The 23,138-nt window shown below is 36.5% G+C and overlaps 1 protein-coding gene, 1 long non-coding RNA gene and 1 pseudogene across 5 annotated transcripts in view; 1 reads left to right on the top strand and 2 right to left on the bottom strand.

The window, feature by feature from the left end:
- The window catches only part of LOC145242539 (uncharacterized), a 47,652-nt gene that overhangs the window by 6,849 nt on the left and 17,665 nt on the right, over window positions 1-23,138 (top strand). The gene's annotated exons all lie outside the window — the stretch shown is intronic.
- LOC145242544 (uncharacterized) overlaps window positions 1-23,138 on the bottom strand; it is a 31,898-nt gene that overhangs the window by 4,016 nt on the left and 4,744 nt on the right. The window contains exon 2 of one of the 2 annotated variants that reach the window (XR_013862762.1): window positions 13,701-13,955. The exons of the other annotated variant lie outside the window; for it this stretch is intronic. This is a non-coding gene — a long non-coding RNA (uncharacterized LOC145242544). The remainder of the gene's footprint in view (window positions 1-13,700; window positions 13,956-23,138) is intronic. 2 annotated transcript variants of the gene reach the window in all.
- On the bottom strand, window positions 9,686-9,821 carry LOC145243180 (U2 spliceosomal RNA; annotated as a pseudogene).

Raw genomic sequence — 23,138 nt, 5'->3', positions numbered from 1 at the left:
AATACAACGAACAACAATAATGAAAACTATTTCGGGTCAAGATCAAAGTGTAGTATCTGTTCCTCAGAGGCTGCACTTCAATTTCTTGTTCTCTGTCAGTGGACTGAAGGTCCTTCACGACTGAGACAATTTTTATTTTTGTTCCTTTTCTCCACATTAAAAAACGACCCTGGTGTCAAACTCTGTCCCGTGGGGAGACATTGTAAATAGGAACAATAATGAAAACAGCTGAAATATTAAGGAAAACCCTTGAATGTGGAGACTAACACACACGAACCACAAGCACAGGCCAGACAAACTGCCGCAGACACAAAACATGAAGCGCTACATGGAACCAAGAACATTGAAGCTGCATACCTATAAGTTCTCTAACTTCATCCCCACCATAATATTACCATATTACTACCTCCTTCCATAATGTTACCATATTACTGCCCCCCTCCCACCCCTAAAAAAAAAAGAGTGAGACCAAATAGCCAAGCAGTCAAGGAGGAAGGAAAGACCGAGTAGTGAGCACTGACCAGACCTCCGCTGTATAAGTGCGAAAAGAACTGGGACCTTTGGGGAGGCTTATTGCCACTCAAATTCCAGTGAAGACCAATGGTTGCTGCCAACGAGAAATCAATGGCCAGCAGCTGTTGCGATAATGCAAATTTATTTGCTAATGTTATCGAAAGAGGTGGAGAGTACTGGAAATCTGGGGAGACTTGTTGTCACTCAGCTTCCAGGGAACACCACAGGCTGTATTCAAGGAGAGATCTTTGATGAGCTGTGTGAAAGCTCCTTGTGAGCCAATAATAAGTTTCAGAATTTTTGAGATGAGGAGTGATAATTTTCATTAAAAAGTGTTAATGATTAAGTAATTCACAATTGTATTCTTAGTATCACCCACACTGAGTATTGAACCTTCTACCTCCAGAAGAGTGTCACTTTATTTGTTACATAACAGGCTCTTGTGCAAATTACTTAAGACTTCTACCCAGTCATACCTCACGAAACAAGAGCATGATACTCTTGTGGATTTTTGAGGGTTCCATTTGAAATCCAGTGATCTCTACAGTGAAAGGGCGGATTTTTTTCTCTGTATTAGCTTAGTCGGGGATATTTACGTTGAGAGGGCACACTTGCTATGAGGTCATCAGAGCACATTCGATTAAAGTGCTTGTAAAATAAGTACAAGGATACAACTTTGTGGCGATGGGACAGGAGTTACAGCTTGGCTGGACAGTGTAGGACTTATTAGATTGGAAACTCATTTTTGAACTCTGTCTAAAAAGGAGAGACAAGTGGTAAATCCACCAACACCAACAATATTCCATGCATGGGTGGATGGTGGCTTTGAAGAGATACAGGATACTGGCAGGTGTAAGAAGTTTTCTAGCATGGTAAAAGGAGCCCACCTTCTTTGCAGCAGCTTTGGCAGTGTTTACAATGTATTGGTTTCAATTAATGTTACCTGTGAATGTTAAACCGAGGAGTTTCGATAATGAATTCACAAGCAAAGAGTTATTAGTCATGGTAATTGATGATTGATTAGGTTTCTTTTATCTGTTAAAGGAAAGAAGATTTGTCTTAGTAGCATTAAATGTTGCCATCTATTTACATCCCCATTACAGACTGGAGATTGTATTCTAAGGTTTCACCCATTACCTCAGATATGTGTGTATTCATTTTTCTTCCATACTAGCAGTTCAACCCGGCTTTGCTCGGGCCCTGTGTACTGTTCATAACTTTATGTGCATATGTATATATATATTAAAAAGTTTGACTCATGTCCAGGTAACCTACATCTAAAATTTCAAGTGTTTAGACCCAAAATTGTCGGAGGAATTTGATAGAGTCTGCAATGGTCAACTCTTTCAACTTTGACCTCTTAGCAGTCAAATTTTCAACCAAAATCGATTAAAAAGCTTGCTGCGTATCTGAATACCCTTTATGTAAAATTTCAAATGTTTAAACCCAAAATTGGCTGAGTAGTTTGCTAGAGACCACAAAGGTAAAATCTTTTGAACTTTGACCCCTTGGCAGCAAAATTAATTAAACCAATTAAAAAGCTTGCCCTATGTCTGGATACACTTTATGTAAAATTTCAAATATTCAGACCAAAAATTGGCTGAGTAATTTGGTAGAGACCGCAGAGGTCAAATTTAAAAAAAACTTTGACCCTAATTTTGACCCCTTAACATTTATTCTTTTGGGTTCAAATCAAATAAAAAAGTTAGATGCATGTTCAAGTAACCTACATCTAAAATTTCAAGTGTTTAGACCCAAAATTGGCAGAGGAGTTTGGTAGAGTTTTCCAAGGTCAAATCATTGAACTTTGACTCATCGACAGTCAAATTTCTGGCCGAAAACTGATTGTAAAGCTTTTCCCAAATCTCAATATCCCTTATGTCAAATCTTGAGTCTGTAGACTGAAAATTGACAGAGTAATTTTGTAGGGAAATGTATGCACACACAGACAGACAATTTCACTTTTATAGATATGTAGATCTATTATAGAGCATGGTGTCATCAGCAAATATACTCATAATTTTATAATGGAGGTCGTTTATGAATACTAGGAATAATAAAGATCTAAGGACCGATCCCTGAGGCACACCTGCATTTATATCATGTTGTTTGGATGTACAGCCATCGAGGACAATCTGGACTTTTTTCTAGAATCTGATTATATTAAGTATTTATCCAGTCATAACATATGATTTTATTTTCATGAGAAGACCTTCATGCCAGATCTTGTCAGAGGCTTTGGAGATATCAAGAGCTACCGCCATAGTGTCCTCTGCCTTATCCAGTACATGGTATATATGTTCAAGGATGAATGGAGAGGATATCCGCAGTAGAGATAGGATTGCCTAAATCGATACTGTCTGTCAGAAAGATGTTTAGCATTTACGAAGTGGTGAACCAGCGCTTGATTGATTAATGACTCAAAGATTTTAGTGAAGAGGAGAAGAGGAGACTGATGTGGTGATAATTGAGTGGGTCAGTTCTTTCACCAGAATTCTTGAATACTAGTATCATAGAGGAAATTTTCTAGTTATCAAAGAAACAATATTTACTGAAGAAAACGTGGGCTAGCTCAGCAAAGCATTTCTTTTTGGCATAGTTGGGATAAAATCAGGCTCACACACCTTCAAGGCATCCACGTTTTTTTATGACAACACAAACATGAGAAGAGATGATTTTAAGATCATCAAGTGTGGCTTCTGTTTGCAATGAGAAATTGGGGAGTGGTTTGTGGGGTATAGGGAGGAATTGAAGGTGAACTACTGAATCAGCAGTTCAACCTTCTTGGTTGCCATGCAAGTGACCTCATGGTTAGTGGATAGTGTGGAGAAGTGTTCATTACTCATTATTCACTGCACTATTATAAATTTTCCAGAAATCATGAGTTTCTAATTTATGTGACTAAGTGGGTTTTCTGGTCACTTTGGTATGCCTTCTCTTCGCTGCGGTTATTTCACCTTTGCAATGATTTCTAGCTTCCATGAATTTTTACCTATTTCTACTTATAGTGGATGAATCAGTTGAATGCATGCTAATTTTGCGCAATGGCAGGTTCACAGTTTGAAGTGAAGCATTGGGGAGAGTGAAGCTTGCTTTTACCATGGTCAGGAACAATTTGTGTAAACACCTTTTACCATGGTCAGAAACAATTTGTGCATATACCTTTTACCAATGGTTAAAAACAATTGGCGCATATACGTTTTACCAATGGTTAAAAACAATTGGCGCGTACACCTTTTACCAATGGTTAGATACTATTACTTCATACACCTTTAACCAATGGTCAGAAACTATTGGTGTGTACACCTTTTACCAATAGTCAGATACTACTGGTGTATACACCTTTTGCCAATATTAAAAACAATTAGTTCATACACCTTTTAACAATGGTCAGAAACAATTGGTGCATACATCTTTTACCAATAGTCAGATACTATTGGTTCATACATCTTTAACCAATAGTTTGAAAGTATTGGTACGTATACCTTTTACCAATCATTAGAAACAGTTGGTGCATATAACTTTTCCCTTTGATAAGAAACATTTGGTGCACATAACCATTTGGCCAGATTCAATTGGTGGATAACATTTTTCCATTTAGTCAGAAACAAATGGTGCATGCCACATATTTTTCTGTGGTATAAAACAGTGTTATTACTATTTTGTCAGAAACAATTGGTACTTTTTTACTTTTTTTTTTTACTAATTGCCACAAACAATAGGTACATTTTTTAACAATGGCCAGAAACAATTGATGCCTAGACCTTTTATAATTTATCAGAACTACTGCATATGATTTTTCCGTTTCGTCAGAAACAGGTGCTACGTGCAACTTTTTCATGTGTTAGGAAATAGTTGGTGCATATCACTTTTCTTATTGGTTCAAAACAGGTTGTTTAAATTACTTCTTATTGGTCAGAAACAATTGATACACATCATATTATTCATTGTTTGGAAACAAGGTCTGTATACCACTTTGTCATGGGGAAGGAAGCAAATTCTAGCAAAGAGCAGTTAACCGACAGCTTGTTTTGAATCAGACAGGTGGAACCTTCTCTCCATTTGAGGCTATAATGCTAAGCATCCTCGCAAAAGCTGAGTACTTAGTCATAGATCTCATATAAGTCCAGATCAAAGCTAACAGCATAAATTATTCTGCTTGTTTGACTGAATCCATTGTAAAGATCTTCTGATCTAAGTAGATGATGATGTGGTTCTTCAAATCATTAAAACAATGACAGCATCTTTGGTGCATATAACTTTTTCAGTTTGTCCGAAACAGGGGCTGCATACCATTTTTCCTTTTGGTCAGAAACAGTTTGTGCATTCAACTTTTTGTTTTAATTAACTTAGGTATAAAGAGGAAAAATAAAACTATGGCACAAACATATACTTTTAACGGAAGACATTATTTGTATTATTTGGATTCATCGGGCTACTTTTCCCATCTTGAATGTGATTTTCACAACATTTTGGTCAGTGTAACCTTCAATCAGGTGTATCTTGTCAAACACGGGAATATTTCTGTCGAACTTAGGAATTTGGACAGAATTTCGAATGGAGCTCTTTATTTACTTCATGGGGGTAGTATGCTCTTATTCCATCAGCCATGACTGGATAGAGATCCTAAGTAAATCACAATTGTATTTTTCTGTTGCTCACACTGAGGATTGAATCTTCAACCTTCAGGAGAATATCTATTTTACAATTAATTTTTCCAAGTACTCTAACCACTGCGCCATGGGTCCTTCAGTCTGCAATTCTGTCCAAATTTTTAAGTTGGACAGAAGCATTCCCGAGTTCAATAAGATACACCTGAAGAAGGTCGGAGGTTACATCAACTGAAATGTTATGAAAACGACACTCAAGATGAGAACAGTAGTTCTATGAATCCAGATGATATGAATAACCAATCCTCATCTCAAAAATTCAGAAAATGGAATACAGTATTTTGCATAATGTACAAAGAATTTAAAATAAAGGATTACTAGGAACAAAGATATTTGTTCATTTTGTATATATGCTGTAATTTACCTGAAATCAAGAAAGAAGTTTAGCATTTATCGTTTTATTCAACCATTTCTTTTGATATATGCTGAATCTTGTATGGTGTGTCCAAGACAAATTTGACATTGTTGGGAGAAGTAAGAAAAAGCATCATATCTTGGCCAATAATTCTTAAAATGCAAAATGCATCTCTTTTCAAGGGAGGATCTTTTGCCAAATTCAGCTCACTTGAAACATGCTGTTATGAACCTGTACCTTGGCCTTTAGGCAGAACTTGTAGCACATGGCATTCATAGTGTTCTTCAAGAGACATTTGAACACCAGTTTGATCCAAGCAAACAGCTCATCCTTGGTCTTACAGGTTGGTGTGTTTCTCAACTATTCCCCATACAGAAATAGTCTATGGCATTGCAATCAAGTAAGTTTCATGGTGGGAGTAGTTAGATGTTTAGACTGGTAGAGTTGTGGCAGTTCTTAGACAGTTACACTTGTGTTTTCCCAGAAGTGTGTGACACAGCAGAGTTCTGCTTCCACCCTGTCCACCCAGTGCCTGAGCATAGTGGACAGCAACTTAATATAGCCATCAGAATTGAGTCTAAACCTTTTTTCACTATTGATGAGAGCGGAAATGCCCATAAAACAAGGGGGAGATAAGTATGTCTGTCAATTAAGTAATACTGATGATCGGCAAAATATGAAAACTGATTTTTATTTTTAATTAAATTCTTATTCAATAATTTTTCCTAATTTTTGGCAAGGATTCTTATTTTTCCTTGATATGCAAGTGTATAGAAGAATTTTTACTTGGAATGCAATTTTCACATGTGCCTCATACTATATAATTAATTCATTCAAGTGATGTCCTGCCTGGTATATTCATTGGCGGCTATGACTCTCTGTCTATCTTTCTCCCTTGAGGCATTCATGAATTCATTGATGCTTATCATTCCAAACCACATTCACGCTGTTTCTTGAAAGTGTTTTGATTTTTTACTGTAGCTTTCTTTGTAGTTGTACAGACAGTAGGTTGCAGTTTCTTTCTGTCCAAGCAGTGCCTGTACTGGACAATTGTCCTGACCATTGTATCCTAAGGAATTTTCTGCTCCGTACAATAAGATATGAAACAATAAACAGAATTATTCCATATTACATTGGTCACCTGCTTTCCATGACCTCATGCTACTATGATCATGGCAGGAGGAGGGGCTGAAGTGGATTCTTGGCCCAAGAGTCTCCCACAGACTAGTGAAGGGAAGGAGGCACCTTACTTTTCCTTTAACAGTAGTACTGTCGCATCACCCTATACAGTGTCTAATATTCCCGAATAGTCACCCATCTGGTACTGGCCAGGCTCATCATTGCTTAACTTTGGTAATCTGGTGAGAACCGGCGTGTCAAAGTGATTGTACTGTATATACTATATAATAACTAGGGCTATGACAAAAGAATATTCTTATTGTTTTGACTCTTGTGTATATATCCGAGACAGACTCAGTTAATCAACCGAGAATCACATTACTCTATACAAAAGCATATAAGATGTCAATGGATACACACTCGAGAGTCAAAACAATGAAAAGAATATGCTGTTGTCCTAACCCTAATAATAACAGCTTATTAAAATTGAATAAAAGATTTAAATGAAAAGGAACTTTAATCCCCAAAGGTTCAATAGATTTCAAAGATAAACAAAGCGATTTAAAATATTCACTTTTTGAAAAAGAATACCTCCCCACCCCCCAAAAAAAACAATTTATTTTACTTACTCTTCATAAAAGTTAACAGAGCATAGACATAGCTTGGAAAGTCTTTTTTTATTTTCATGAAGGGGGAGGGTCCATTTGATTTTAGAAGATAAAGTTTTTTTTTTGTTTTTGCCTTTTTGCTAATTTAGATTAAAACTAGTAGGCCACCCAGTGTTGCCTGATCATAAAATACGCATAAATATTCTATTTTAATTCATACAGAAACTGAGACATATGCATGCGAGTATTATGTTTTGTCTAAACAATTCAGTTCTTGTAAGTAAAAAAAAAAAATACTTGAGCTGAGATCAAAACCAAAACCTAAAGACAGTGAGTCAAGTACAATAACCATTAGGCCAGCTTGACACGATCATAAAAAAGTGTTTTAAAAATCTACTTAATCTTAGCATAAGCAATCCGTAATGGGAATGATTCACGCATACACAGTCATAAAACAGCAAACAGATAAAAATCCGATGACCCACCATGTATCAATTTTGCAATTTTGACCACATCGCAGCCCTTTTTTCCAAATGAAAACCAATTAAATAGTTTTCCATATGTCTGAATATTCTATATACCAAATTTCAAGTCTGTAGAACAAAAATTCGTTGAGTATATAGGTTGAGAAGTGTCCTCACACACATGCACACACACACACGCACACACATAAACACATGCTCATCTTTATAGATATATATGTAGCAGCCACAGAGAACTATTTTCTCTGGTGAATCAATGCTCCCCCTCTGAGTTCTCCGGCCACAGGCTGACCTATCAGCTAACAGAGCGTATTGATTCACCAGAGAAAATAGTTCTCTGTGACTGCTACATATATATTAATTTTATTTTATAAGAAAAAGCAAATATTTTAGATGCCAATGCTTAATCTTGCAGTCCACTTTTTTTCTTAATCAAGAGTGACCAGTATAATTTTAAAATTACACTAGAACCTTGGGATACGGTAGCCCTAGGATACAGTTTTTTCAGGTTACAATGTGAAATACGATGTTTTTCTGGCCCCTAGTTACAGTATTTTCCCTACCTTACGGTATTATTTACAATGTTATTTGATTATATACATGTGTATTATATACTGTACTGAATTTTGTTACTAATTTTTAATACCGTATCCCAGGGTTCTAGTGCGTATAAAATTTCCCAACAATCTGATTCCTATTTAAAAGTTACCTTTTTTTAATGCAATTCTGAATTAAAATTTTTTTTTGGTCTCCCGGCAGAAAAAGGGTGGACTTATAAATTCACACTTGTCCATTCGTCTGTTCGTCTGTCCACATTAATTTTTTAAAATTTTGCGCAAACATTAAACATGATATGAGTAAAAATGTAGCAGAACGGATTTTCTGGGAAAACTCCGGTTGCACCCACTAGGGGTGCCTTTCAAGTTAAAATGGATAAAATTGATATTTTTGTGCTTATTAAAAAAAAATTTATGCCTTGGATTTTCATAAAACTCTCTGAAAAGTTGAAACTAACTGATTTCTATATAATTTTGTTTGTCTATACTTCACAATAACTCTTGGATGTGCCCCAGGGGCTCCTTTAGGGCTAATAAAAACACTCCATTTTTGGGACTATTTTACCATATTTGTCTCAAATTTTCTGTGTATGTCTATGTAGCAGTTTTGCATGGTGCTGAACTCAAATTTAAATATGTTAAGGCCTTGAGGACTTTTGGGGTTAAATGGGGGAGGTGCAAATGCTGAAAGTCATTTTTTTAATGCCTCGTTCACTGTGCACTCACGGGGGACCATGTATGTTTCACTTCTTAATTTTTTAATCAAAATAACACTTTTCTTCGATTGATTCTTTCAGGAAATAACAAATCTTTTGCCATAATGAGATTTGCTTAAGCCAGTTTTCTAACAAACAACATTCGTTCTTGTATAATTGTTTTCTCCTTTACATGCCATCCCATCAATAATGATAATGTTTTCAGAATAAAAATTAAAAAAAAGCAAACAAATAAAAACTTTCAAATCAAAGTGCCAGCTAAAGTACTACTATTTCTCATGAGTATAAAAAATAAACTGTTTTTCTTTGTTTTTTTTTTTACATCACTAAATGTTTAATAGAATAATAAAAAGCAAAACCAATTTTGATTTAAATTGATATTCAAGAAAACAAGGCCGATAGCCATTAGTCGCGTGCTCTCGTGTAATGAATGAATGCGTGAATGTAGGATTGACATGAAATTCTTAAAGATAAACTAAAATGACCAAAAAATGGGCTGAAATGACTTAAATAAATAAAAAGTAAATGATTTAGAATAACTTTAATGAACATAAGGATGAATTGAATGACCTTAAGAATGACTTAAAAAATAACTGGAATCCTTCAAAAACAACTTGAATGATCTGGAGAATGACTTGAATGGCTTTGAGACTGACTGGTTGTAAAGTGGGTGATCATTTTACATTAAATTAATACAGAAAAGTGATCCCCCACTTTATATCACAAAGTTACAAACATGTACAGCATGTAGTAAGAACAGATACTACACTTTGATCTTGGCCAAAAGGCCAAGAAAAGGGTATTTATTTGCTCCCCCACCGAGAAAATTAGGCACAAGGCCGATTTTTAATGTGAGGAGTGAAGTGGAAATGAGGACTAACTCCCTGGGGAGTAGGGGAGCTGGATAGTGACAATTGGTATGAAGGGTTGCCCCTACATTGACATGAAGGGTTGCCCCTACATTGACCAAGGTCTTATATGTGGGATTGCCCCCCCCCTCCCATATGGTCTTTGCTTGCAGTATCTGCCAGAACAGATACTACACTTTGAGATATTAAATCCTTTATTCATGTTAAAAATACAGTGAAAATCAACAATGAACAAAAGACTTAGGCACATGGCCAACTCAAAAGGGGGAATTGTGGGGGGTCGTTGGTCATCCTTATCACTCCAGAACTAAATAAAATCAAAAGTTTCTCCCAGCTAGTATCTTCTTTCACCATAATACCGCAATCACCCTTTCATTCTGGGGGATGACCTACTTAACTCCCAATTTTTAAAACATTTTTTATTGACGTGTAAAAACAAAAAAGATAACAATAAAATGGTTGACATGTAAAAACAAAAAAGATAATAAAATGGTACAATAATTCATTTGTGTTGAGGGCGGGGGGGAAGAAAAAACAAAAGGTGATTAGTAGGACCCTCCCAACTCCGTCTAGTTGACTGCCCGTTCCACTAGGTTTGTAAAAGGAACCTCGCTTCTGTGGGTCAATCTCTAAGTGGGGATACTCTCTAGATGTGGGTGAATGAAGAAAAGAAAATTTTGTGAGTAAGGGATGGGGGTTAGTTTGTATTTCTTTCTCTCCAAGATGGGTGAAATTTAGAGGAGGGGGTGAAAACAAAAATTGCAAGTAGGAGGGGGTGGAGATCTTGGAGGCTTCCTAATCGGGGAGGGATGGAACACACACTCAACTAGCTGAGAGGCTACTTGTTTAATTTTACTTTACAGAACTTCGCGTTCCACACCTAGGCAGGAAACACGTATTCAAATTTGGTTCTTCTTCGTACACACAGAGTTGCTACATGTATCCATTTTCTGTCAAATGCTGCGCGATTCAGCCTTCTTCTATCACATCTGATCTTCATCTGTAGTTGGTGTTTAAAGAAAGCCATCAGATCCTGATCAGAAAAAGACCCCCCCCCCCCCGGCAACCTTGCAGACCAAATCACCATTCTCGCCAAGGCTAGGATCGTAACGTAAAACAGTTGCCTTTCCCAGTCCCACGGCGGCCTCACGTTGTCCATGACATTGGATACAGTAATTGGGCGAGGACGCTCAGGATCGATGCGAGCCATCATCTCGCTGACATACGACCAGTACTGGCGGAGTTTGCAGCAATCGAAGAAAGCGTAATCAGTCGTTTCTACGGCCGTTGTCCCACAATGGGGACAATCATGCGACTCCAAAAACCCAGAACTGCATTTTCAGAGAAACCAAATTAGTGGAAACTCAGCATTCACTTACAAGTATGAGATTTCTTCAATAAGTTTCCAGACTTTTTCCATATGGGCACGCTTATTGATAGTACACACATGAAACTCAACATAGTATTCCCTGTTGACTATTTGTCCAGTGGAAACCCAGTGTATGTAGACCATACCCATGCTGTCACAAAAAGTCTAAGTCCAACATAAACAAATTCCTGATGAACTTAAGTAAGACACTTTATCAAATCTCCAATACTAACGATTACTACGATACTATCCCATTGATTACTGTACATGCAATAACCCTTATCCCCGAGTGGCTTCCGAGCCTTTATAAGTGGTGACTACCATGTAAAAAAAAAAAAAAGAAAAAATGGGGACATCATAAGTTGGATTTGCTCTACCTGGCCTTCTTTGGTCTGGGAGAGCTAGCATGCTCCACCTGGGAACTCTGTTTCTTGGTCTCTGAGTCATAGTGAGATCTGAATTGATCAACTTGACCATCTCCCTGCTGTCATGACAACGTCTTTCTTTCTGATCTTCTCTGAGCACACTTCTGTATCTTCTGCATCTTCAGTTCCTCACGAATAATTGTGTGTACAGTTCCCACACTGACATCAAACTATGCACTTAGTCCTTATCCATAAAATTCTTTATTTGGTTAATCAACTCTGGTGTTCTGACTTCCTTACACGCCTCATCATTTCTCACAGATTCCCTGCCTTTCTTGAATCTCTTTTGCCACATAAGTATTTTCACATCCAGAGTGAATTTTTTAAAATTCATTCTGGATGTGATAATCAGGCTTTAGTAGGGTGTATTCCAATTCCTGCTGTAGCTGTTCAGTTGCACCTAAAATCATAAAAAATTGGTCAGTCATCTGATAAGATGTATAGCAATAACATACTGAATTTTCAAGAGTCTACAACAATTTTAAATGCCTGTACAAAAAAGTCTGCAAAATTATTGAAGGCACCTCGTAACATTGCACTGTTGTAAACTTAACAAGTGAAATATGTATGCATCATTTGGATTATTCTGACTTATTTACGCAGCGTTTTTTGGCTAATGTAACCGACGATTTTAGGAATCTGCCTGAAATTCTGAACAGAACTTTTTATTGCACCCAGAGGTAACATGCTCTGGTTTTGTCAGCCATGACTGGGTAAAAAGTTTTAAATAATTTGCAATTGTAGTCTTAGTATTGCCTGTGCTGAGGATTGAACCTTCAACCTCCAGAGGAGTGTCACTTAGAACTTACTTAGTACTTTGTTATGCCATGGATCCTTGTGGATAAAGTATTAAGTAATATTCAATTCCAAGTAACACTCTTCCAGAGGTTGAAGGTCCAATCCTCACTGTGGACGATACTAAGAATATTACTAAAGACTTGTGTCTAATCATGGTTGATGCAATAAGAGCATACTATCTCAATGGATTAAATAAAACATTCTATGCAGATGCCAATAATAGGCCAGTAGATCTAACATTTGGAGTCTTTTATTAGAGACAATATTTCCAGTCAATGCATATCTTTTTAAATACTGGGGCTGAAGTTGAGAGATGGTGACAAAGTCATAAAGGCAAACTGACAAAATTTGATGAATAAATCTAAATACATGATTTGTTCCATCAGTTTTACTGAATGAAACCATCTTTGACTTTGATTACAAGCCTTGGGTCAGCCACAGAAACGGCTACAGGCCTTTGTCATTGTATCCCAAATCAGACCCCCCAAATTCTTTGTGTTGAAGTTGAATCCGTTGGTGTCTCATTTCACTGCATTGCACACAAAGAAATCAAGGAGGTTGCAATCAGGTGAACTGGAAGAGTCGATGTCTGGTGAAGGACAACCTGACTTGGGTCTTCCAGTTGTTGTGGCAGGGCACTGGGCCTTGCTGCCACACATATGACCTACCTGCAGCTATCTGGTCGATCCCTGTTTTCACTATCTAGCTCAAAACATGAATGTAGCCATCGATGTTCACCTGGAGACCCTTGGTAGGGTTAGGGTTAGGGTTAGGGTAGCACATCATCACATTTATTGTTGATAATACTGAATATCATGGTGCTAGATTTTCGATCATGTGTTTTTCTTTTGTCTTGTAAATGAATCCTAAATCTTTCAGTTTCATTTCTGACCTTTTCATCTCCCTCTGCTGATGCTGAGGAAGTCTGAAGTGTTTTTATTTGTCCTTCTGGTGTAAATTCTAAGGAGAACGTCATGTCTCTCCCCACAAATATGGAGATTCAAAGTTGATTATAATCAATTATTCTGGAAACAAACAAAATAAAAGTTTGAGTTTTCTGGCTGTTATGGCGCTGAATCTTGCTTGCTGCCATGCATACAATCCATCTGCAATTACCTGCAATTAATTCACAGCTTTACTACCTCATTCAGAACATGAATTTAGCCATCAGCATTTAGATTGAGCTCCTAAGGGAAAAAATGAATTAGCATATTCCCACCTTCACAGAACTTGAGCAATGAACTCTGGTATTCCGACAGAGTTAGATGGTTGATTCAGGCATTTTTCTCTCTGATGTTATCCAATAGTCGAATCCTGATCTTCCAGTTCCTTTCTGACCGTTGCTACCATCTTCCTGCTTATGCTGAGAAAGTTTGAGATCTTTTTATTTCTCTTCCTCTGGCACAGATTCCTGGGAGAACTGTGTGGTTCTTCCACAAATATGGAGCTTAAGAATTGTGCACATTCAATTATTCTGAAAAAAAAAAAAAAAGTAACAGTCAAAATTATAAGCTCTTTTTGACTTCTGGTTTCTGTCGTCCATATTGCTGGATAATTAGACATAATCAAGCAAACAAGAAAGCTGTTCTTAATCATTCACCCATGTATGGAGTGTTGTTGTCACAATTGGGGGTGGTGCATCTGCTACTAGTCTCTCCCTCCTGGACAGAGTTCAAAAGAGAATCGCCAACCTGATAAGTCCTGAACTGTCATCTAAGCTTCAACCTCTGTCCCATCAGCAAAATGTTGCATCCTTCTACCTGTTTTACAAGTATTTTAATGGTGAATGCTCTGACGAACTATAAGCCATTGTGCCCCCTCGACGTAAATACCCGACAAACAGCAAAATCCCTCCCCTACACAGTAGAGATCCTTAGATGTAAGAAAGCCTTCTACTCTAATAGTTTCTTCCCCAGAACTGCACTGACATGCAGAAGTTCAAGTGTAATGTAAACAGACATCTTGCTGCTCAACTCCCTACATAATATCCCTGCAACTTATGTTCCTGATACTAGCCCCATACATCAGTATGGCACTGTGCCTTGTTTGGGGTGAAATTGTAGTAAAAAAAAAAAATAAAAATAAAAATAACATGGAGAAAGTGGGAGGGGTTTTCATATTATTTGAGACAAAAATAATCATTAATGAGCAAGGACCATTGTCCCATCTATGGAGCAGAAACCGGAAGTTAAAAAGGAGCAGACAATCTTAACTATTACAATGACAATAATACCATCACCACCACCAAAAATGATGTCAATCTAGTCACTATTTTCAGGAATACAGCACTAACAACAAAGTTAACAAAGAATTATACATAATATTAACAATTAAAAATCGCAAGCATCAAGTAGAAGGCATATTACATCAGCTATTTGCGTCTTCTTTTTAACATCTGTAATTAATTAAAACATAGGAAAACAAGTTTTGAATTTTTTTTTTCCTTTGTAACTTTTATTCATCTCAAAAGAAGCTTATTGTCACTGAGAGGTAAGGGCTACTGTGATTAGGAGTGAAATTTATAAGGTGCTTCCTAAGTAGGAAGTTGTACAGCAAGATGTTTGTTCACATTACATTTAAGTTTCTGCATGTTGGTGCAGCCGGGGAAACAGGGAACAGAGAGGAGATTCCAAGGAAGCAAAAACTATTAGAATAGAAAGTTACAGTAAAGGGGTGGAATTTTGCTTCTAGTCACGTTAGTCGAATGTATTTATGTTGAGTGCAATAAATAAATAATGTTACAAGTGCAGCAAATTCATCAGAGCACTTTCCATTGAAATACTTATAAACAAGCACAGAGATGCAACATTGGGGTGATGGGACAGGGGCTGGGGATTAGCATACAGAACAAGACTTATTAGGTTAAAGACTCTTTTTAGCACTCTGCATAAGCGAGAGAGAGAGAGAGAGAGAGAGAGAGAGAGAGAGAGAGAGACTAGTGGTTGAACTTCTGCATGTCAGTACAGTTGGTTGGTGCACCAGCTCAGATGTGGCAACAATACTCCATGTATAGGTGAATGGTGGCTTTGTAGATATATAGGATGTTGGCAGGTGTGGAAGTTTTCTAGTTTAGTGTTTGTGAAGAGTAAAAATGGAAACCCATTCACTTATAATGTTCTCTCTATTCTTATTAAATATATCATTGTCTATCAATTTAAATCACTAAATTTCTATAATACTAAAACTCTGATAATCTTGTTTTGCCTACACAGTGACAGTGAGTGGATAGGCAAATGACACAAGAAGTGGTGGGAAAAGGGAAAGAACTGGTAGAAATAGTGAGAGGAGAAAAATAGAGGAAGTAGTTGTAGTAGTAGTAGTAGTAGTAGTAGTAACATGGAAGAAAGAGGGTGGTGTAAATAGATCACATATCAAGAAAAAATAGAAAAGACTTAAAGAGGAGAAGGAGCAAGAAAAGCATAAATTGGATGATATAAATAGATAACATAAATAAAGAAGAACTATAAAAAGTAGTAGCGGTAGATACAAAAGCATAAAGAGTATGACATAAATAAATGGCATAAATTAAACAGAAAAAGAAAGCTTCAAAATTACAGAACATGGTAATATATGGGAGACAAATTACATCGGAGTCCTCATTCAGTATTGAGCAATGCCAAGTGAGCCTTATATGTTATGTTGAATTATATTGTGTATCAAGCTCCAGTATTGTTCCCATCAGCTCAATGTTGAATTCTTGTACTTGTTTTACAAGTACTTTCATGGAATGTGCTCCAACAAACTTGCTGCACTTATACTCCCCACGCACAAAGTTAATACCTGATTAACAGAAAAACCACCCCTTTTTGCTATAGACTAGCCTGGGTGCCCGGCATTATCCGAGTGTTTGTAGGTGTGTGTTGAGCAAAAAAAAAAGTTGTAGTAGGCAGGCAAGCTTGAACCCGTGACGCGAAGGTGGAAAAGAAAGTGGAGGTGTGTGTCAAGGTGTTGGTTCAGGCTCGAACCAGAAGGAGGAAAAGAATGTGAAAAAAAAACGTGACGTCTTTGTTGTTGCGCCCATCGCCAAACTGGAAGTGACGTAGGTTTAAATTAAGGCTAGTCAATCGAAAAGAGGGGATGACTTTTGAAATATTGGCGAAAAAAGAAACCCCTCCTTGTAGAAAAGTGCCCAGTTGAGGGTGAAGGAATTAATATTTTTACCCAAGGATCGAGTTTCAAAACGATATCGATCTCGTGAAAATCTGTTGCCTCTGTCGAAAGTTTTTGCAAGACATACATACATACATACATACATACATGCATGCATACATTTAAACAGACAGGTGAGATTTATATTATAGATATCGCCTTATGCTAGAAAACGTCCTACTCTAATAGTTTCTGTACTCAGACTGCTTGCCTTTGGAATTTACTTCTCCGCTTCCTGTTCCTCTGACTGTACCAATATGCAGAAATTTAAATATATATTATAATAATATTAAATGAAAGATGAGGAATAAAAGCTATATATAACTTTATTATATGGTCAGAACAATAATGAAAAGTTAAGGGGAAATTTATGAAAAAAAAAAACTCTTTAGGCCATGGCATTTCGAAGTTAAATGCTTCTTATCAGAAGAGAATTATACAAAATGCAAATATAGAAAAAAATCTGGCTTAATGAAATGGCTTAAAAATGAAATGAGAATGAAGGAATAAGATAAAGTGATAAATAGTGATTAAAAGTATGTTCAACATATAAGGGTAAATCGTAAAGAGGTAGTATATATGTAGGTAATTATATACATATACATATATATATATATATATATATATATATATATATATATATATACATATATATATATATATATATATATATATATATATATATATATATATATATATATATAGGCCACTATGAAATACTGAGAATCAGAAGAGAAAAAGGAGAAAGTAAAAACTAGGGGAGATAGAAGAGAAAGTAGAGAAAGAAAGGGGGGGGGGTAGAAACAGTAAATAGGGGATACGGAAATACATATATAAATGGATAAAAAAAATAATAAAAATGAAACTATCTGAAAGTGAAGGCGTTCAAAATAAGTTCAAAAATAAAATAAAACAATATAAGACTCATGTTACACATTCATTGTATCACTCTCGTATTCATCCCTGAACTTACTCCATCCACTAATAACTCTTGAAATCACACTAGTACCTATTCCACCCTGTGCTCCAATATTATTGGCAAGATAATAGCTGCCCTCTCTTCCTACAGCAAAATTAGACATGAAGTCAATTTAACAGGAAGAATAAAGTTCTCCAAAAGTGAAGGTACTTTGGATGGGCGCAAAATTGCCATAAGTGAACCTGTCAGCATTTCCGGGAAGGTGATCAGCAATAGACCCGCACTTCAGAGAGAAGTTGTCTATGAGGATGGCCACCTAGGATTGAACCGAAATCATATTCCACTTTCACATAAGCCCAAAGGCCATTATTTAAAATTTATCGCATGTGCTGTGTATGTACATATGTTTAGTCAAGAATAAGGGCCGTGCTATTGTTCAAATTTTCTGAGCAGTTTATGTAAAATGCGTAAAGGTGTTGAAACACTGAGCCAATGAAATTGCAGCAGCCAACATCATTTCAGAAAACATTTATTTGCTATCATTGGTTTATTATTTAAAAACTAATAGAGAAGCAGGAAACTCGGAGGGGATTCCAAAGTCTACCAGTTTGTCGGAAGAAACTACTAAAGTAAAAGGCTTTCCAGGATCTAGAGACCTCTACAATTAGGAGACATACAGCATAATCATAATGACATACCAAAGTTAAGTAACGTTGAGCCTAGTCATTACTAAAGTGGGTGACCAATTTGGGAATTCCAGGCGTTGTATGTGGGAGGATGTCGACACTTCCCTGCAAGAGTTGCAAAAACCTAACGTCAGCATCTCTTATAATGGAGGTGTACATGTTACTGGGTATCGCTTGTGAATTTCATACTCCTATGGAACTTCCTCCTTCAGAGGAAGCCAGTTAAACTCAAATAGGGTTAGTGCCATTTCACACACACACACACACACACAGTAAAGAGGTGTGGTTTTGTTGCTTGTCGGGTTAATCGAGAGTATTTATGAATCCCACGCCAGACGCCACATCCCCACTATGTTACCTAGCATCTTCTCTACTTTTCTGATCAGAAGCATTAGGTTTCGAAATGCCTTGGCATAAAGAGTCCCTTCTATCCCCCCAACTAATTATTTGTATTCCCTTATTGAATAAATGCACTAATCTATATTTACCAATATATAGTTTTTGTGACTTCATTTCCAATTCCTATTGTTCTCCTATATAAGCTCCAATGATACTTGTTGAGCTTTATATTGTCCCGATAAGTCTCCTCTTATAGAATTGAGCTCATTCTTTTCGTCTAAAGCACTAAGCTATACATATATATATATATATATATATATATATATATATATATATATATATATATATATATATATACACACTTTCTATTTGGGTTTACATAAGCAATAATATATCACTACACATTCATGTTGTATTTTCTTTTAAAATAAATAGAAAGAAGGGTTTTTAATATGAATATCACTACACACAAAAAACAATTATAGGCGTATAGAAGATATATATATATATATATATATATATATATATATATATATTCAAGCAAATGCTTAATTATACATTCTTGCATTTCCAATTTTTTTCCTGTTAGAATAATAATAATAAAAAAATAACGTAGGCTCTATATATATCATTAAAATTTTCAATTCTTAGTCGAATCATCTTCAGGTGACAAAAACAAATAAACAAAAAAGCTGGAGAAAAGAAGAGAATTTTAAAAGGCAGCAAGAATACACTTTTAAGTCTTGCTAGATGCCAAAAGAAAGATGTTAACAATTTAAATTCTAGGACACCAGGATTAGTGTCACAGGATAAAATTTCATCACGTTAAGCATTTTACAAGTTGTTACTTGTTCCATATGGAATATTATTTATTGTGGATTGATGAGTTTTAATAAAGATAGCTTCGAGTATTTTTAATCTTTTAAAAATTGGTTTCAGAATGTATTTTTTTGGTGTTATTAATTAAAATAATAATGGCATTTATGTTAAACAATGTTTACTTAAATGCCATTAATGCCTAAATATAATATAATATATATATATGTGTGTATATATACATATATATATATTATATAAATATTAGTTTATATGTAAATATTAGTTTTGCACCTACAGACACTATATATATATATATATATATATATATATATATATATATATATATGTAGGTATTTAATTATTATAGTAAAAAAATAATTATGACAACCCCTTTAAAAAATTCATTTCTTATCGTTGAGCACTTTCAGTTGAATTAAAAGTCGGTCAATTTGGCTCTTATGCATAGATCATTGTATAACGATTAGATCACTGTCTGACTGACGTAAATGAACATTTAAAAAAAAAAATTAAAAATGTTTAAATTCAACGTTATTTCACGCGGTTAATGGTAGCCGAATTGATATGGTGTCCGCTAATCGGAGATGTCTCGTGTTGCGGGGTTTGAATCATTTGACTGGTCTTAATCTCGACATCCTGCACTGAAGATTCCCAAAAGGATGAAACACTAGTGTCTGTAGGTACTTAATTATTATAGTAAAAAAATAATTATATATATATATATATATAGTATATGTCGGTAGGTTCATACTGCAGTTACTATTTTTTTCAAATCAACCTTAAAAAAGTGACGATATTTACAGCTTAATGAGATACAGACCAATATCTTGAATTTCTAGCCTTTGCCGTCATTTAAGAAAACCTATTCGAAAATCACCATTAAAAATATACATTAAAAGGCAATTATATTTTCCATTATTTGATAGAAAATGTATGCCATTTGATAATAAATAAAACAGGAAATAATTTTATTTTATTAAATTAAAAATATTTAATAGGCACCTCTTTTCTTTTCTTTTTTTTTTACAATGGGATCACCACTTATCAAGGCCCGGAAGCCACTCGGGGATAAAGGTTATTTTGTGTACAATAATCAATAGAATAATATTGTAGTAATAGTTGGTATTGGAGATTTGATAAAGTGTCTTACTTAAGGGGGCGATTAATCAGGAATTTGTTTATGTTGGACTTGAAGACGTCCAAGTTGTAGCCCGGTGGGAAACATGCAAACGGAAGAGAATTCCACAGGCGGGCACTTCTCAGAAAAAAGCTATGTTCATGGAATCTACGTTTTGATTTAGGCACAGATAAAGTGTGGGGGAAATTACTGACAGTGGTTTTAGCTAGACGGGTGTTTATCATGAAGGATTGGCAAGGAGGGACCAGAGATTGGAGCTCGGACGAGCACTTGCCATGGAAATAACGATAAAACAGAGACAGGCTCGCAACGTCTCTTCTGTGGGAGAGAGGTTGCAGGGAAGAGAAGAGAGCATCCCCCACCAAGCTACGAAGTCTATTTTGTACTTTGTCAAGGCAGGATAGGCTGTTTTTTGAAGCTCCAGCCCAGATGTGGCAGCAGTACTCCATCTTTAGACGTATTTGGCTTTTATAGAGATAGAGAATTGCATCAGTAGTGAGATATCTTCTGGAGCGGTAGAAGGATCCCACCATTTTCCCAGTGGCCCGGGCAACAGACTTGATATACGTGTTCCATTTCAGATCAGGAGTAAAGGTCAAACCCAGGAGCTTGTCAAAGCATGAAGCCTCCCCAAGACGAGAGCCATCCATTTCAGTTGATGCTAGATGAAGAACAGAACGTTGATGATGTAACATTAGGAGCTTAGTTTTAGATGCATTAAAAGTAACCAGCTATCTCTTTCTCCACTGAACCACGTGCTCTAGATCAGAGGAGAGGGAATCAGAGAGAGCTTTGTCATTTATGGCCTTTGATGTGTTGCCGTAGATGGTCGTGTCATCAGCATAGATGTCAACGAATGATTTAAGTATGTGTTTTGGGAGATCATTGATGTAGATCAGGAAGAGAGTTGGGCCCAGGATTGACCCTTGAGGGACTCCAGCATTAATACTGTGAGCCTCTGATTTCTGCCTATCAACCACTACTCTTATGAACTATCAGAGAGAAATGATTTAATTATTGAGAAAACAATTCCAGTTATACCGTAGCTGGAAATCTTGTGAAGTAGGCCCTTATACCAAACCTTATCGAAGGCCTTTGATATGTCAAGAGCAATTGCCCTAGAAAAGAAGCCTTTGTCGAGAGATTCACTAATCCTATGGGATATAACTGTTAGCACATCAACTGTAGATCTAGCAGAACGGAAACCATATTGCATGTCACTTAGGAGGTTATTTCTGCTGAGGTGGTTGACAACTTTTTTATTTAATATGGATTCCAGTAACTTACTCATGACACACAAGAGACTTATTGGTCTGTACTGAGAGGGAGATGATTTATCACCTGAGTTCTTAAATACAGGGCATACTAACGAGGTTTTCCAGGGTGTTGGAAAGCACTTCTCCTTAAGGCAACGCTTAAACAGTTTTGTAAGTATGAGAGCAAGTTCTGGTCGAAGCTTTTTCAACACTATAATTGGAATGCCGTCTGGGTCAGTTGCTTTACTGGAATCAAGGTTCTTGATTAGTTTGGCGACCTCGTGCACAGATATTTGTATGTTGGATAGTGTGTTGTCTGTTGTAGGAGGAAATACGGCGAGTTGATGACCTTCGTCACAGAGGATAGAGTTAGCTGCAAAGTTCTTGGCAAATATTTTGGCCTTATCTAATGCTGATGAGATGACCTCAGGTCCATTGATGATGGTTGAGATAGAACGCACGCATCTGTTCAGGATCCTATTTGCTATTTGCCAAAGCTGGTGGGAACCAAGCTGCTGCTCAGCTACTTTGGATTTGACAGACTGAGCATATAGCTCTCTTGCATTTTTTATTACTCTGAGACTAAAGCTGCCTTCAGGACTGCCAGCAACCTGCTGGCAGTCCTGAAGGCAGCTTTAGTCTCAATACATCTATTACGTTGGTAGCTATAGAAAAAGTGATTTCTGTGCGCAATGACTGCAGCACATTCTGGAGAGAACCATGGCTGGCTGTTAGGTTTTTGTTGGAATTTTTTGGATGGTATGAATCGGTCTATGCCTACAATTAACCATTCGGTCAGGTCTGATACTATAGAGGATACATCCTTTTTTAAACATGGAATGCAGAGGTAGATCAGATATGAATGTACAGAAGCTATCCCAGTCAGCCATAGAGTATAGATATACAGTACGGTGGAGAGGTACATCTGAAGACTTATTGTATTTCATTTTTATCTTAACTGATACAACTGTGTGGTCAAAGGATCCCAGGGGAGATAGAACGGAACATGAACATAGCTCAGGGGAAGTTGTGAGAAAAAGGTCTAGAAGGCTTGTATACTGACCAGTAGTATCAGGCACACGGGTGGGTTCGTGAACAATCTGAGTGAGGTCATAGGCAATGGCAAAATCATGACAGAACCTCCCCTCATCATCTGTCTTATTTGAGTGGATTAGCCATTCCACATTATGGACATTGAAGTCACCATAAATGTGAATGGTAGCCGAAGGATGAGCAGACAGGATGTGGTCAATTTTCTCAAATATACTCTTAAGGACAGTAACCTCGCTGTTGTGGGGGCAATAGAGGGCAAATATGAATGCGGTGATGTAAG

Source organism: Euprymna scolopes, chromosome 21, assembly GCF_053919585.1.
Source record: "Euprymna scolopes isolate OS-2025 chromosome 21, ASM5391958v1, whole genome shotgun sequence".
NCBI lineage: Eukaryota > Metazoa > Mollusca > Cephalopoda > Sepiida > Sepiolidae > Euprymna > Euprymna scolopes.
The sequence above is the reverse complement of the archived record's forward strand: the minus strand, read 5'-3'. Positions and strand labels throughout refer to the sequence as shown.